The sequence below is a fragment of the Heterocephalus glaber genome, unplaced genomic scaffold (genome assembly GCF_053883595.1).
Source record: "Heterocephalus glaber isolate CG9 unplaced genomic scaffold, H.glaber_assembly_v1.0 deba00001164, whole genome shotgun sequence".
In the NCBI taxonomy this organism is placed as follows: domain Eukaryota; kingdom Metazoa; phylum Chordata; class Mammalia; order Rodentia; family Bathyergidae; genus Heterocephalus; species Heterocephalus glaber.
In genome coordinates this window covers 138,293-154,697 of record NW_028258205.1, presented here as the reverse complement: position 1 = coordinate 154,697, position 16,405 = coordinate 138,293, and the positions used below count along the sequence as shown (strand labels likewise).

The 16,405-nt window shown below is 39.2% G+C and overlaps 1 long non-coding RNA gene across 1 annotated transcript in view; it reads right to left on the bottom strand.

The window, feature by feature from the left end:
- Positions 1 to 16,405, bottom strand: part of LOC110346987 (uncharacterized) — a 51,019-nt gene that overhangs the window by 15,227 nt on the left and 19,387 nt on the right. Inside the window, exons 4-6 of the long non-coding RNA XR_002391294.2 lie at positions 14,325 to 14,414; positions 6,632 to 6,731; positions 2,152 to 6,022 (exon numbers count right to left, since the gene is read on the bottom strand). This is a non-coding gene — a long non-coding RNA (uncharacterized LOC110346987). The remainder of the gene's footprint in view (positions 1 to 2,151; positions 6,023 to 6,631; positions 6,732 to 14,324; positions 14,415 to 16,405) is intronic.

Sequence of the window (16,405 nt, the reverse complement as noted above, 5' to 3'; positions counted from 1 at the left end):
CCGTTTAAAACCTTTCAATGATACAAGCAGCCTACTGCGGCACGCGTGCCACACATTTGCCACCACTGACTTAGGTGCTAATGGATACAATCCCACCTCCTAAGTATGGAAGTTTAAAATGTGCTGCTTTAGGTAGAAAAAGAACTACCTTAAATTAATAGAAAAATAAAGGGAATGTCACAATTACCATAGATTTCAGATCATGACCATCTCTTATGTTTACATGTAAACTATTATACTTAATAAAAATCTTTATAGACCCATAAGGGTTTAGCATAGTTTTTAAAAATTTATTGGTATGGGTTTGCAATACATAATAATGACAGTTGTCTGGGGAATTGGTACATACACGTATCACACCTTAATCATTTGTAAATATAATGATTAGCATAGTTTTAAAATATAACTACTCCATGTTTAAAAGACCTTCCTAATTAATAACTTACCTCTGCATAATATTTTATACAACATATAGATCTGATTTCCTTATATTATCTGACCCTCACACTTATTCTGCAGAGATTATTCTCCCAAGTACCTGGTCTAGAGGAACAAGGCTAGAAATAATATAATTTAAGACTTTAGAAAATGTTTTTCTTATTATTTCATAAAAATCAACAGGACAGATGTGCACCTGACTTCCTTCTACATCTGAGTATTTGTGATTCAATTAAACTCTAAAATAAAATACCGGTGTCTGCTCTATGAACACCCATTATCTGAATACTGGATACAATGGCTATGCCAATCTTTTTACATTCAGGCTGTCACTCAAACTTACTCAACAAATGTGCTTTCGGTTGCATGCAAGGATGGCCTAGGCAAGGGGATGTCGGAGCGTGGCTCTTGTATCTCAGCATACAAGATGGGGGGGGATGAAAAGAGAATGAGGGTGTGGCCTTCATAGGCACCAGCTCCCCATGAGGAATGTGATTATGTACTGCAAACACGGATGAATAAAAATTGAAAATTAAAAAAAATTTAAAAATGATTTGAACCACAGATAAAATGCTAAAAAACCTTACAAGAAGTTTTAGGTTCTTACAAAAAAGGCCGGGGAAAGCTCACTGGTACAAATGAAAGATCATGGCACGGCAGGAGCAGACACATCACATTCAACACAGCTCCAAGCGCACCCTCGTGTAGCCAGTGGCTTTTAACCAAGCAAAGTGGGTGCAAGCAGCCAGCTGCCACGACTCTTTCTTCTCCCCACTCTGCCAGTATGGAGCTGCAGACTCTGGTTCACAGCCAGATCCCGGGAACTCTCAGTGGGAAGACTGTCCACCTCTCTCAACCCTGGGCACGGATGAACCTCAGCTATTTCTGGCTGCGCTCACGCCTTTGCCAGCTCTGGCTCCTTATCTAACAGTGACCACGGCCTCTCACCTGCAGACCCCATGCAAGCAAGCCTTCAGTCATAAGAAATCTCTCACAAAGTCCTCGTGTTTGCTTGTTTTATTTTGCTAAATATTAGTGGCATGGAGTACACGTTTAATGTCTCTATCATTATTCATTTAGCAGTACATGTACATTGAAATGCAGGAGGAAAATGTAACCCGTTCCCAATATTGTACTCCCAATACTGCTACCACATACAAACAGACTACTACTAAGTCTAGCAAGTGTTAAATATCTGGGTAGTTTCATAAAGAATTTATATGTTGCAGAGGCCCCTGGCAGGTTGTTAAACTGGTGTATGAAGGAGGCTTAGTGACACTTAGCAAGTTGGCCAGCATTTTCCTATAGGTTAGGAATGGATGTTCATTTTTTCCACTTGAAATAATGAACTATTGGTTTCTTTCTATTCTTTAAATATTATCTTTACTTTCAAGAAAAAGTAATAAGTATTACTTTAAATGGATTACCTTAATTTGAAAGTCATTAACTGTTTTACCAATTAAATTTTGTTTTTTGTTTTGCTGCTTTTAAAAATAAAAAGTCAAATCACTTGCATTTATATTCTGTTGGAAGAATATGAATTACATTAAGTAGGAAAGTGCATTCTGACTAGTAGATTGACCACCTGGATTCTTTTCTTTTCACTTTGATGGGGAAAATGTCTGTAGATGTTCTTCCTCTTGTTTTAGTTTTATTTAGCAAAAATGTATTGTATTCTAGTTTTCCATTACTCGTATCAACACTACCTCTTACCTGTAGCTCCCCAAAGAATCTTCTTCATGTGAATCTTGTTTAGTTTCACTCTTAGGGGACTGCTTTGCAGTGTAGAGTTCCTGCAGGAAAATAGTTTATTTAGACATTTAAATGCATTTGTATAATAAAAGTACATGACATTTATGGCATGTGTTAATTTTGGAAGCATGCTCATATCCAATGTCACAACCAATTAGCATATCAAAGTGAGAAAGACTGGGTTTTACAGATATGGAAACTGGGTATGATAGAGACATAATGATTTGGCCCAGGACATAGAGCTATTGGACCTCCGAGCTCACTGTATTTCTCAGTGTGTTACACAGTCACATTATTACAATCTCCTGCTCACAAGCTCTCTGTTCTCATGAGATCTGTCCTTCAAACGATGCGCTAATATGGAACAGATGTCCTAGAAACCCAGAGAGAAACTGGGATAGAAAACAACTGAGGGGGTCATGTGGGATGGAGGAAGTAGGTATTGGGGTTGAGCCCTAAACTGGGATGCCTACAAGTATATTCTTGTGGTAGAGAAAAGAATGCAAATCTCAGGGTACTGCAGAGAAGGAATAGGCAATTGAATCAGGAAACTGCCTTCAGTTGTTTTTCTCTATACCACTTTTCTCTTCTTAAATTTGAAAGAAAGATGAATAGACCACTGCTCTCCACCTGAATATAAGGACAGCACAGCACAGCTAAGTAGACCTTTAAAAGTTAACTTTTTTCCTTCAGAGACAAGTGGCTCCCTGAGGCCTAGAACATACATAGTTTCCCACATCTCTCCTCCGCACAAAAATACGAACAGAATATGCAGGTGCTGACACCAAAAAGCTCAGAGTCCGGTTTCCTTTCCACAAGAAAGGGGACAATGAGCTGAAAGTGATCAAGCCAGGGTAGGGGTCTGCCCCCCACTGTTCCTTGTTGTAAAAGACCCCAAGCCACCTGTGAAAGGTGAGATGGTGATGTGAGGCACATGGGCCCCTCCATCTCCTCAGAGTGTATTTTACCAAAATACATGGCCTCCTTTGATTTGCACAGGGGCGAGCAGACAAACAGTTTATAAACCTGAGTGGCCCATAGCATTCACAGTTTTGGAAATGTGTTCAGGAAGGTACACATTTTAAACCAGAGATGCAAGGTAGAGCAGAGCAAGTGATCTCTCTGGAAACTCAGGATAACTAGCAGTGATCTGACAGTAACAATGACACCCCTGGCCATTGCTGCACTGTCACTCAGCATCCTCACAGTATGAACTTAGTCCAAACAGAGCTGCTGAAGGGGGCTTCACACCGTGCCACTGCTCAGTGTCCTGGGGTATCTCTCACACAGGGGTCTTCTTGCTTCCACTCTTGTTTCTCTGTGCTCTGTTCACTGCCTAGAAACCAGCCAGACCTCTGAAAATAAGCTCAGGTCATGTCACCCCCTGCTCCCCACTGCACTTGGAATAAAACTCACGTACACTGCTCTAGATCTCAAAGTTCTACATAGTCTGGCCTGTGCCTACCTCTTGGATCCTGCTTTCTCTACTATGCCTTTGTTCTTTCACTTCTTCTAGTTGTACACCCTGCTTTGAACTCTGCAAGCTCGTCACTACTTTAGGGCTTTTAGAGCTGTTGCGCCCTCTGCCTGGATCGCCTTCATTTCCTACCCTCACTGACAGTTTCTGCCCAAAATACAAATCATCAGAAAGAGACTTCTGCTGAGCACTCTCCGAACTCCCTAACCTCAGCAGTTATTAGCACATTATTCGATTTTCTCATCTCTGCAGCACTTGTCAGTAATATGTAGCTATTGTCTCTCTCCCTTAAGGTTTCTTCAGCATGTTACAGTACTGAAGCATAAGAGGTATTTGCTAAATATGTTGCTGCATGAAAAAGTTAATTCATCCTGAAGCTGTCAGATGGATTCTAAAGATCACCTTTTCTTCTTAGAGATAGAATTTCTGAGTGACAAACTGGAAGAACATTAGGAGAGCAAGAACTGTTACAGTCAATTACCCAACGAAAAAGAAATAAAAGAGTCACTTTGAAATTTACTTTATAACAGAAACTTTCCTTTGTCTACTTCCCAAAATGTTCACTTCTGATCATGAGCCAGATTATTTCACAGCATGTCAAAATCAGCTGTAAATGACTGTGCATTTCTTCTAAGAGTGTCTAACTCTTCAAAGAATTGCTCAGTGTCTGCTCCTGTATCTACACAGTCAGCGCTTCAGCAATGGTGTCTGGTGGCCGAGAGGCCGAAGAGGATGCGTCTGCTAAGGAAGCCTGATGGCCACACGCAGTGTACTCACCTTTAGGATCGCAGTATTGATAACACAAACAGACCCCACAAGAAAGAAACGGTCTTCTTTGGAAAATTTCACAGCAGCTGATTCAATGCCAAGGCAGTTGGGAATGAAGCCACCCAAAAACACAAAAGACTCTAAAGGACATGCACACACATGTGACAATATAATTGACAGGTACCAGTTGTTTTTTTTTTTCTTTTTAAGACATCTGCCCAGTCAGTGTACTGTTTACCAGCCCATTGATAATTTTCAAAATTCTGAGTCATGGGATTTTCCCTGTCTTCCTTCCTTTCCAGCCAACCTCCCCCCATGATCCCCACCAAAACACAGAGAAGTCAGTACTGAGAATCGGTGGCTGTGTGTTCATGGTTTCAGTCTTCTGTTATTAGCCTGTGGATGTACATGTTAGGGTCCAAAAGGAATCTAGAGCCTTTCTTTTACATAGACCACATGGATATTAACAGTGTGTGTGTTTGTGAGAGTGTCTAAGATTTTTTTAAAAAGTGTCTGGCATTTAATCTCTAAAAAGCTTAAGAAATATATTAACCAACCTCTATGTGAACTAATCTTCACTATTTACTTATTCATTCATCTCTCATATGCTCATCAGTACCTGGCATTATTCACATTTCTAATCTGTACCACTCTGGTGGGCATAGCTCACTGACTGCAACGCCACCTTCCTAGTTTTTACATTTTCTTTCTTTGCTTCTCAGTGAGTTGGAGCATCTTTTCATGTATTTCTAAGCTATCTGAGCCATTCCTCTCTGATTCAAGCCCCCGATGTTTTGTGGCCCTACACACTAACAAACTTCAACTAATTTGTTATTTTTTCAACCTGCACTTCCTGAGCCTTACAAACAGTATGGTACTTGAGGCCTGACATCCACACATGACCCAAGTCTGAATTTTGGAGTACTATAAATGGCACATTTCTCTGTGTGTTCAAATTTCTGGAGAGATGACAACTTCACTCTTCCTCTAGGCCAGTGGACAGAACTTTAACAAGTGACCTCTAAGTTTTCTGCACTGGTCCTTGACAGGGGCTAGGAATTCCAGATCCCAGTCCAGGGAGTCTCTGTATGATTTAAAATCCATCGAGGCCACCACAGAATCCACTTCGTTGCTGTCATTGTGCTACTGCTTTATTTCTCAATTTCAGGTACGCATTCCTTCACTTGAGCTTGGCTATGCATTAAACTTCTCTTATTAAGACTTAACAATTATTTCTTCATTTTATAAAAGGAGAGAGCCATCCTTCATCATCTTAATCCCCCATGTTTCTATGTGACCCCACCTTGTAAATTTCACTATTAATTTGTTAATGTCTAATATGAGTAAACACAAACTCATATTTGTGACATCAAGGAGCACATGATCAGCAAGAGTAAGACAACATTTATGTCAGCAATGGCAGGCTACATAACTCATGAACCTTATTTGGAGAGGATGAAGTGAATTACTTACTACTGCAAGTATCTCTGAGTGTCAGGACGAATTTCACATACTCATAATTAAGACACTGTCCCTTTTCAGCATTTCCTCTTCTTAAATGACAACAAAAATCAATGTGGGTTCCCACTAAAGAGAACAGAAATCAAGCAAGTTTGATTAGTGCTGTAACATATCCTGTAGGATCATATCATAAGACCAATGTGTTACTTGGAATAAATTTTACAGAGCATTACTTTCTTTCCATGAATGCGAGCACACACATAGCCACTGTATGTGTGTTGAATTTGTAGAGTAAGGTACTAGCTAGAATAATACACAGTCATCCATTGTTTATATAGCACTAATGCAATTATATAATCTGTAATAACAAGGGCTCCCAGTGAAGAATGAGGTTTAGCGCAGAAGAGCCTTTTTTAACACTCAAGATATAATTTTTGATATATGAATTTTTCTTTTCGGTTTTTTGAGACATGGTCTCACTATGTAGTTCAGGCTGGCCTTGAACTCACTATGTAGCCCAGGCTAGCTTCAAACTCGTGGTGATCCTCCTGCCTCAGCCTCCTGAGTGCTGGGATTACAGGTGTGCACCACTATGCCTGGCTATGTGATATATAAAATTAAATTAACATATCATCAAAAGCTATAGTGACTTCAATGCCCTTTTAAAAACTACTCCACTGAGTGCTCCTTGTCTCTTAAAACCCAAGAATTTAATACTTGAAAAAAAATCTGTACCTGATTCTGACAGAGGAAGTGTCATGCTAATGTTCTGGCTGACTTCATTTTTCTCTTCATCAGGCAGAAAGGTCAATAATTTCCTGCCCATAACCTCATACTGGGAACAAGGAGAGGGAGATGATGAGAGGATGAGAGGAGGAGGAGGAGAAAGCACATTTTATTCTATATGCTAATACTGTTCATTGCCCCCCATCTCCCCACCTCCAGGGCATTTAGATCCTGCCCCATTTCAGCCATCTGATTACACTGCTGTAGCTCACCCAGCTACACTGCCTCACTTTGTGACAGCCATCCTGACCTTTCCAATGTACTCATGCAAAGCACCTCCCCTCTCCAGCAATGCTAGAGCGACCTCCAGAGACCTCCAGTCCATCCTTTCAGGTGTGCACTGTATGCTGCCTCCCTCCAATAGTCTCATTCATCCCTGGCCAGCTAAGATTCCCAGATCGCTGTAATCAATCCCATTTGTTCTTCCCCTCTGCCATATCTGTGGGAGAAAATCTCAACTCTGGATACTTCCAACTCTTCATCTACCCCACATCTTCACCTAAGCAACTGAAGGTGGATGAAAAAAACTCATTAGTATAATGGGTACTCAAACCTGCCCCAAAGCATTTCTCTGATAATTCATCTTCCTACTCTTCAATGTGACTCCTTCTTGTCTTTTCCTCCTTCAAACCTCTAAGCCCCCAGCCCTCTATAGTATTTTCAGCTGACCTCATTTATTTCTGTTAAAAAAAGAAAAGGAAACGTCAACATCTTCCTGCCCCAAATCTACCAGCCTATGTATTCCTGTGCTGAGAAACCTGCCTTCCCTCCTAGTCCGATGAATAAGCTCCCACCCACCAAAGACTAACTCCTTCACTTGTGCATGTTGCCCTGTTTTCTCTCAGCTTTTCAAAGATATTGTTCCAAAAACATCTCCACTCCCCGTATCATCAAGCTTTCTCTCTCTACTGGTTCTTCCCGTAAGCATGCAAGTGCTGTATAATATATTTTGTAATATCCATCCCCTTAAAAAGAAAATCCACACAAAATTCTAACTCTAAACCTCCCTTCATACTATGTTTTCTCCTCCAGCTATACCTCCATTTATCTGGTCTACTTGGAAATAAAAATCCTGAAACGAACTATACTTGGCCACTTCCCTTTTCTTCACTTCTCCACTTTCTCTGGGAACCAACCAAGTCTTTATCCTAATCACTCCAGATCACCATTGACCTCCATACTGCGAAGTCCTGTAGTCCATTTTTAGCCCTCATCTTACGTAACGTCTCAGCAGTTGATGCAATGGATCTCTCCTTCCTATTATTAACTTTTATTACTTATTTTTTAGACTGACACATGGTACATGTAAATATTTATACAATACAATATGATGTATACACTGGATACTGCTCAACTCAGGGTAATTAGCATAGCCATCACCTTAAATGTTATCCTTTCTGTATAGTGAGTACACTCAGAGTTTCTCCCTTCTAGTTGGCGATACATAATGCATCATTGCTATCTGCAGTCGCCCTAGTGCACAACAACACACCAGAACTTCCTACTGCTGTCTAACCGGAACTTACCACCCACTGATCAGCCTCTCTTATGGCACACCAGAACTTATTTCCCCTATAACACAGTAACACTGCACTCACTGACTGACCACTCCCTCTTCTGCTTCCTTCTCTGTCCCCAGCCTCTGGTAACCACTCTTCTGCTTCCAACTTCTATGATCACCGTTTTCAGATTCCACATATGATTGAGGTCATGTGGTGTTTCTGCCCTGTGCTTGACTTATTTCACTTAACAAAATAATCCCCTCTAGGTCCACCCATGTGGTCACAAGTGACAGGATTTTATTCTCTTTATGGCTGAGTAAAGTCCCATTGTTTGTTATATACCACACTTTCTTTATCCATGTCTCTGTTCATGGACACTTAGGCTCCTTCTGCATCTTGGTTATTGTGAACAGTGCACTAACACATGGGAGTGCAGGTGTCTTCTCCACATGTAGGTTCCCTTGCCTTTGGGTATATACAAAGCAGTGGGATTGCTGGGCATATACTAGTTCTAACTTTAGTTTTGGGACAGATCTCCATACCATTCTCTATAAAAGTGGTCCTATTTTATTTTCCCATCAACAGTGCACAAGGAAAAATAATGCATATTGTATATTTCATCTCTCAAGCTTTTTAAATAGCACAGTCTTTGACAGTGCTTCACTATCATTTTGCTACTGTTTATTGTTTCCCTATTGAAATACAAATTGTGTCAGAACAGAGACCTTGTTTGTCTTAATCAATGCTGCACCCTGAGCACCTAAAACACAGATTGGCATAAATTAACACTCAATATAGATCAGTTGAGTGACTAAATAATGCTGTACTATGTTGATAAAATATGGTGACACATGAATAAACTGAATACCAGACACAGAAGTAATGAGTTTTTAATGTGATAGAAACAAGCTGAATAACGGCTTTGGCTGGTGAACCACAAATTAAAATTAGTTTTTAACTGATTAGTATTAATAATACACAGTCAATATTTAGAAATATATCTTTATGGCCCATTTGTAGAAGCAGACTATAAGTTGGCCAACACTCAAATTAGCAGATGGATCCCATCTCAATCAAGAAAAAGCTTGGCTTGACTCAGGATAGAAACATTACCTTAATTTAGCAAACAAAATGTTATGGAAATAATAGATGATGCATTTTCACAGAGAAAGTCATTCCATAAATTATTGCTTTCCCAAAAGATGTGGATTTCTTTTCATTAAACATAAAACTTTTCAATAAAATACTTTTGTTGGTTTAGTTTTAAAACACAATTTAAATAACAAAGCAAATTACCTCTGATCAGTGAGGGCCACCCACCTAACCATCCATCCATCCATCCATCCATCCATGTAACAGAGGATAAAGCAAATACTCCAAGCCTGACATCGTGTGAGGTATGTTCACACACATACTACCTTGCAGAATCCCCCGTGAGAGGAAGAATTAGCAGCTCCTTTAGTTCTGAGGAAATTAAGGCTTGTCTAACCATTGCGAATTCAGGAACACAGAAATGAGATTTGTGTAGAAGTGTCATCCAATTCAGTGTTTCTTGTTCTATCATTCCACAGCTACCTCAAGTCCGGTTCATCTCAGGGCCAAAAAATTTGCTACTGAACGAGTGCCTTCATTTTGGGCATTCTACACTAACTCATTTGTTTAAAACTTTTATACTGTGTGCTTGCAAAAGTTATAGAAGATGAGCCTGATATGAATTATAACTTAAATGATGAGTACATAGTCAAGTAGGGCAGTTAGGATATGCACAGGAATTATGACACAAACTAAAAACAGGACCAAAACAAGAGGTATTAAGTGCTATGTTGCGGTTCCTTCATTACTGAAAGAAAAGCTAGCACTGTCATTTAGAATAATTCAAAGTGAGCTATCTTTTCACAGTCTACACTCATATGGATGGGAAGAGAAGCAATGAGTTTCTTGAAGACTCTGCAGGAATAAGAACTGTAACAATAAGCCTTATAATAAATAACCAACGAAAACAACAGCCAACAATCATTCCAGTGACCCTGCTTCTGAAAGGGCAAAGACCTGAAACCACCATCAATCTCTTGTTATTTTTGTAAGTCTTTGGCATTTGCTCTTCTTATTACTCAAGGCAGAACCATCAAGGTGCTTAGAGCTTAATGAAGCAAGGGTAAATACCAGAGAAAAATTAAGAACTTTTTTTCAAAAGCCAAGTTTGAATACCTGTTAGGTATCATACAGATATTATTATGGTCTCCGTCATGCCAAAAACAGCAGAAAGGAATTTACCCGATCTATGACATTTACTGAGAATCCGAAGGATAAGAGTGCTGCAGGAGATCCAGACTGGGTCTCAAATCACATGAAACTTATCACAGCCAAGAATCCTGGTGCACACCTGCCATCTCAGCACTCAAGTGGCTGAGGCGGGAGGGTTCCTGCGAGTTGGAGGCCAGCCTGGACTACATATAGTGAGTGCAAGACATCTTGAACTATGTAACAAGACCCTGTCTCAAAAAAAGAGGGCTGGGGATTTAGCTCAGTAGTTTCACCGCTTGCTGCGCAAGTGCAAGGACCCAAGTTCGATCCCCGGTGCAAAAAAACAAAAACAAACAAAAAATCAAAAAGAGAAAAGCCCAAGATGAGACTCATCACTAGCAATTCTCTGTTGTGCAATGAGATCCTCAAGAAGAACACAGCAAATCTGCCCACAATTGTAGCAAACTAAAGATATACTCATGTGTAAAACTTGCACAATTCTCTTCTGTTGAAATTTCAGTGCCGAAAAACTCTTTCCATGAAGTGTACTGTCAAATTATTAAAAGGTGCATTTGCTGAATAACCACAAGAGAATGGCTATGTGCAAATTCCCACAATTTATTTTCTTTCAAGGGAGCAATGGAGCAGGGTGAGCAGGCAGACAGGCCGCTAAGATTGTGGGGTAGTGATTCCATGGAACTACAAGTTACCACTACACGCAACCACATGTTTTTCCAAAAGAAAAACTGTCAAGGAATTAATGATTGGGAAAAATATGATGGCAAATTTCAGATACATATTCAAACTGTGATTATAATAATGGACCTTATTTTATTCATAACCAATGTTATAACATCATAACTTAGACCCTTTCCACCTTTACCTTTATGCCATATCCCCTCCCAATCCATTGGCAAAGTGTATTTTACCTATATATACTTCCACTTCCAATTCTATCCAATCTCCCACCATCTATTGCCCAGAATAGCCAACTGTTTTCAAGTCGACTCCGCTTTTTCATGCCTGCTGCCCACATGAATTCTGAACATATCGGCCAAAGCATCACAAAACTTAGGTCATTATCCACATCTGCTCTATCTCCTCAATGGCTCCATCTCATCTCAGAGGGAAGGCAGTGATCACACACAAGGTGGATCCTTGCTACTTGTTGTGGCTTGTATCTAGATGCTCCCCATAAAGCCTCACACAGTCATAAGTGGAGCTTTTCAGAGATGGCTGGATCTAGAGTGTATGATGCTGAGATGAAGGATATGACGCTGGGACTGATTCCTAGTGCAATGCTAGAATTAAGGGTGCTCTACCCTGGGTGCGAGTGCTACCTGTCCTAAGGGTGGGGAGCCTGGATAGAATATAAGGGACAGAGAAAAGGGGCTGCTGTTGTCACTTGTCACTTGCTGCTTGTTGATTTGGTGCCTTCTGCCCGCAATGAATTATTTCTCCACCCTGACGCCCCTCTGCCATGCTGCCCTGCCTTGGAGCCAGCCAACTATGGACTGAAACCTCTACAAACTGTGAGCTACAATAAATCTTCCCTCCTTTAACTTTGGCCATTGGGTATTTTGTCTCAGCAATGAGCAAAGTAACTAAAACACTACTCTTCTAGTCTCTTCATCTCCTAGTTCTTGTCCTTTTGCTTACCATACGCCAATCACACCAGTCTTGTTGCTGAAACTTTCCTACACCAAACATATTCTTGTTCTCAGACCTCTCTACATGTTCTGTCCTCTGTCTAGAACACACTTGTACCAGTTACTGTGTCAAACACCTACTTGCTCCATTCGGATCTGTGCTCAAATGTCACCTAATCAGACAGGCCTTTCCTGAGTACACTATTTACAACAGCCGCCTTTCAGCACCATCTTAGTGATATACCTTCCATATTTATACTGACTGTGTGTGGGGGGGGGCATCTCAAATGTTGAAGAATGAAAGCCTCTTGAAAGTGAAAATTTGAAGTAAATATTATGAGAAAATGAAGATAATATTTTAACTAACATCACCACTATGAAAAATCTCCATGTAATAAGAAAAAGTCATCAATCTCAGTCAACAAAGAATTTGGTTTAAGCAGTACCAGCTGCCACAAAATTTCGGGAGTTTTCTGATCTTCATTATAATAAAATTTAAGCTATATTGGATCATTCTCACATTCCATCTTTGATATAGATGTAATAACACTCTCCCTCTTCTATGATATAAATATCCTCAAGTCCAATTCAATTAGTATCTCTAATACTTGCATTTTATTTAGCATCCTGCAAATATAAGTTGAATTTGGAAATGTAAACTATTTTTTAAAAGAAAGGCAGAGAATGAGAAATAGAAGAAACAGGTTCCAGTATCTATAAATTACAATAAAAGGGTATAAAATGTACTGTGAGTTTTCAAGATGATCATGCTCACTTGTATAGTTTAACTAGTAGAATAAGTTTTGAATCCACTTCCAACATAACTACAATAAAGTCAAGCCATGCTTCTATTTATTTCTATATTTAAAAACTGAGTCCTATATTTAAAATGTGTTTTATATTATAATTTTATATTTTATATTTAATTTTATATTATAAAATTTCACTTTTATAAAAATTGAGTCTATATTTAAAAATTGGATGTCTGGTTCAGGATTTGTTGAATTCTTGAGAAAATTCTGTGGAGTGAAGACTAGTTGTAAAATAAAAACAACCACCCATATAAGATTAACGTAACACCCCCAATGATGCAGATTTTGTGGGAGTGGGTTGTCAGCAATGGATGTAGTCGACATGGTCTTTTTATGTGTGCATAAGTGTAATATGAAGGCATCACTATAGACTGAGTGTTTGTTCCCCCAAAATCTGTATGTTGAAACCTAACCTTCAATGTGATGGTATTTTAAGTGGAGCATTTGAGGGTGATTAAGTCATGAGGACAGAGCCTTCATGTGCTGGATTAGTATTCTAATAAAAGAAACCCCAAAGAGCTCCCTTGTCTCTTCCACAGTATGTAGACACAGCCAGAAGAAAGCTGTCTATGAACCAGAGAATGGGCCTCCATCAGGCACCAAATCGGTTGGCACCTTGGTCTTAGGCTTCTTGATCTCCAGAGCTCTAAGTATAAATTTATTTTGTATAAACCAACCAGCCTATGGTGCTTTTATCACAGTATAAAATATTCCAAGAGAGGAATGTAGTACTGTAATATTTAAATAATGTTTGTTGGGTGTACAGCTTGAAGATCAATTAAATCAGTAGGAAATCATATATTCCAACTCAGTAGAGCTAAGAAGATGGGGAGAGCTTTCCTAAGATGGACACCACGCCACCGAAGGGCTCAAGAACAAGTGAGCACTTCTGGACACCACAGACCCCAAGCACAACCGATGCACAGGTGTCTCTGGTAATACCTATCATATGGTTAAACTGTGAAACTCTATTTCTTTTTCTAAATTAGACAATAATTTGTTATTCAATATAAAGATACAAAAATAAATTAGAACAATGGGACAGGATAAATAAACCATGCCATTCATTGTTTAATGAACAATTAACGGACTCCAAAATATATAAATTCAAACACCACCATGTGACACATCCATCACAGAGAGGGACTCCTCGTCTCAAGGTCATCACTCTGGACACTCTCCACTGATTCTAGCGACTGCTATTTCAAAAAGCCCGCTTCTTTGGGGATTGCCTACAAGGGTAGTTTTCAAACCATGAAAGGAAAATATGCTTCATTACCTCGCATATAGATTGAAAACTGAAACCAATGCAGATGACAATTTTGTGACAACACTGAGAATACCTTCTCCAGTGTGTCATGTGCCTTAGAAAGAAATAATAACCCCAGAAGACAAACCTAAATGATCTGCTTTCCAAAATGATGAAAGAACTTACTGCTAAGTAGCCAAGGAGAGATGTGATGTTTTCAGTCACGAAAAAGATCACCCCATCTGTACTCAGCACAGTCAAAGAGGATTCTAATGCCTAATAAAGAGAGAATAATAATATAGTTAAATGGTGCAACAATAGTAAAATGATAGCTTTATTTCTATATTCCTAATTATAATAGCATACTGAAAATGTATTGCATTTCCTACAGATCAATAAAGTAGGTGCATACTTGATTAAAATTCCACTATTTTTCCTCCTACACAGAATCTACTTAGCCTTAAGCATGAGATGTTTATCAAATTTTATGTCATTTAGACAACACAAATTCCAGTGTACACCCAAATAGCACAAACCTCTCCAACACAAGCTGGGAAGATTCATTTTCATGTGTAGTTTGTTTCATTTTAAGCAGACTTAATTTCAAAAATGCTAAGAATATTTAAAGGCACTTTCATTTGTGGTTAGTCATCTGCTTATAAATATGGATATAGTCACGACCTCCCTGCTGTAAAATGAATTTGATATCCATGCCTCCTGGTAGCGAACACCTAAAATGATAAACTATATAAAAACTTATTTTGCAAAATTGGACCAAGCTTATGGTTAGAAAGGAAACAATCTGAGAGCAGAGATGGTCAGGTCACTGGGAACTGAGACATAAGGGCATGTTGGAACCTGTGCTTGGCTTGAAACATTCACCCAACACTGATGGCCTAGAATGTAAGAGTCAAAAAGGAAAGCTGGGCCCTGTGTAAGGTGGGAGGAGAAATCAGGGACCATGGTAGAGAGCCAGGTCTCCCAAAGGGTGACATTTTCAGCAGATGAAATAGAAACACCCTGTCTAGCAACAGGAGACAGGGAAGGTGTGTTCCTACCTCAGCTTCAGCTATAAGAGTAGAAAAAAAAAATAGTCTCCCTTAGGCAACACTGCACAGAAGCCCACATTCACACAAATGTGGAGCTGAAATCCAGATACTACCCAACTACCAAGTCTACTATCTAGTTTAACGTGGTCCTGACACCGGCTGTATTTTGTATAACAGTCAAAACATCTTTCGAGAATTATTTTAAAAGAAGATCTCAAATAATTCATGCAGCTAAATTTACAAATAGTATGAGATAACAGAAAAAATGAATAAACCCAGGAAGACATGAAAGAATCATTGTAAATGAGAGGCCTTGGTAATAATAAAATGCAAAATCAGATTCAAAAAAGTAGATATTGGAATTAATCAGATACAGAATATAAAGTATGGTATGGTTAATATACATAAATAAATAAATGACTTTGAACATCTGAAAGAACAAGAGGCTTAAAACTGACCAGAGAAATGCAAATCATAAACAAAATGTCTACAAATGACATTATTATCAGAAATAAAAAATCAGGGCCCGGGGATGTAGCTCCGTGGTAGAATGCACTGGGAAAAAAAAAAAAAAAGAAAAGAAGAGGAGAAGAGAAGAGGAAGGAAAGAAAAGAAAAGAAAGAGAAACTTAATACATTAGAACATAGCTGGAAAATTTTTGAATCAGAAGACAGCTGAACACTCAGCATGTAAACAGGGAGACTTATGCGTGGAAAATAAGAGGAATTAAATTTCATAGAGAGTGAGAAAGTCTAGCATATGTCCAATCAAAGTTCTAGAGGGAGATAATAGAAAAGAGAAGAGAAAAAAACTCGATTAGATCCAGGTTGAAATTTTTCCAGAAGCCATGAAGTACATTGATCTTCAGATCCAGGAAGCCCAAATAATTGTGAGCAGGATTCTACATGTGGTTAAAGAGTCATTACAAAACAAAACAGAAGGCCGTAGATTTAGCTCAGTGGTTCTGCTGCCTGCCTCACAAGCGCAAGGTTCCGAGTTTGATCCCCGGTACTACCAAAAAAAAAAAAAACCCCCCAAAATAATAAGCTGCTGACAGGGACAAATGATGAAGCTGCTGTGGAAAACAGTACAACAGTTCCTCAAGAAAAGTAAACATGGAGTTACCATATGATCCAGCCATTCCACTTCTGAGTATACATCCCAAAACCGAAAGCAGGACTCAAGCAGTAATGTGTCCACCTGTGTTCACAGCAGCAT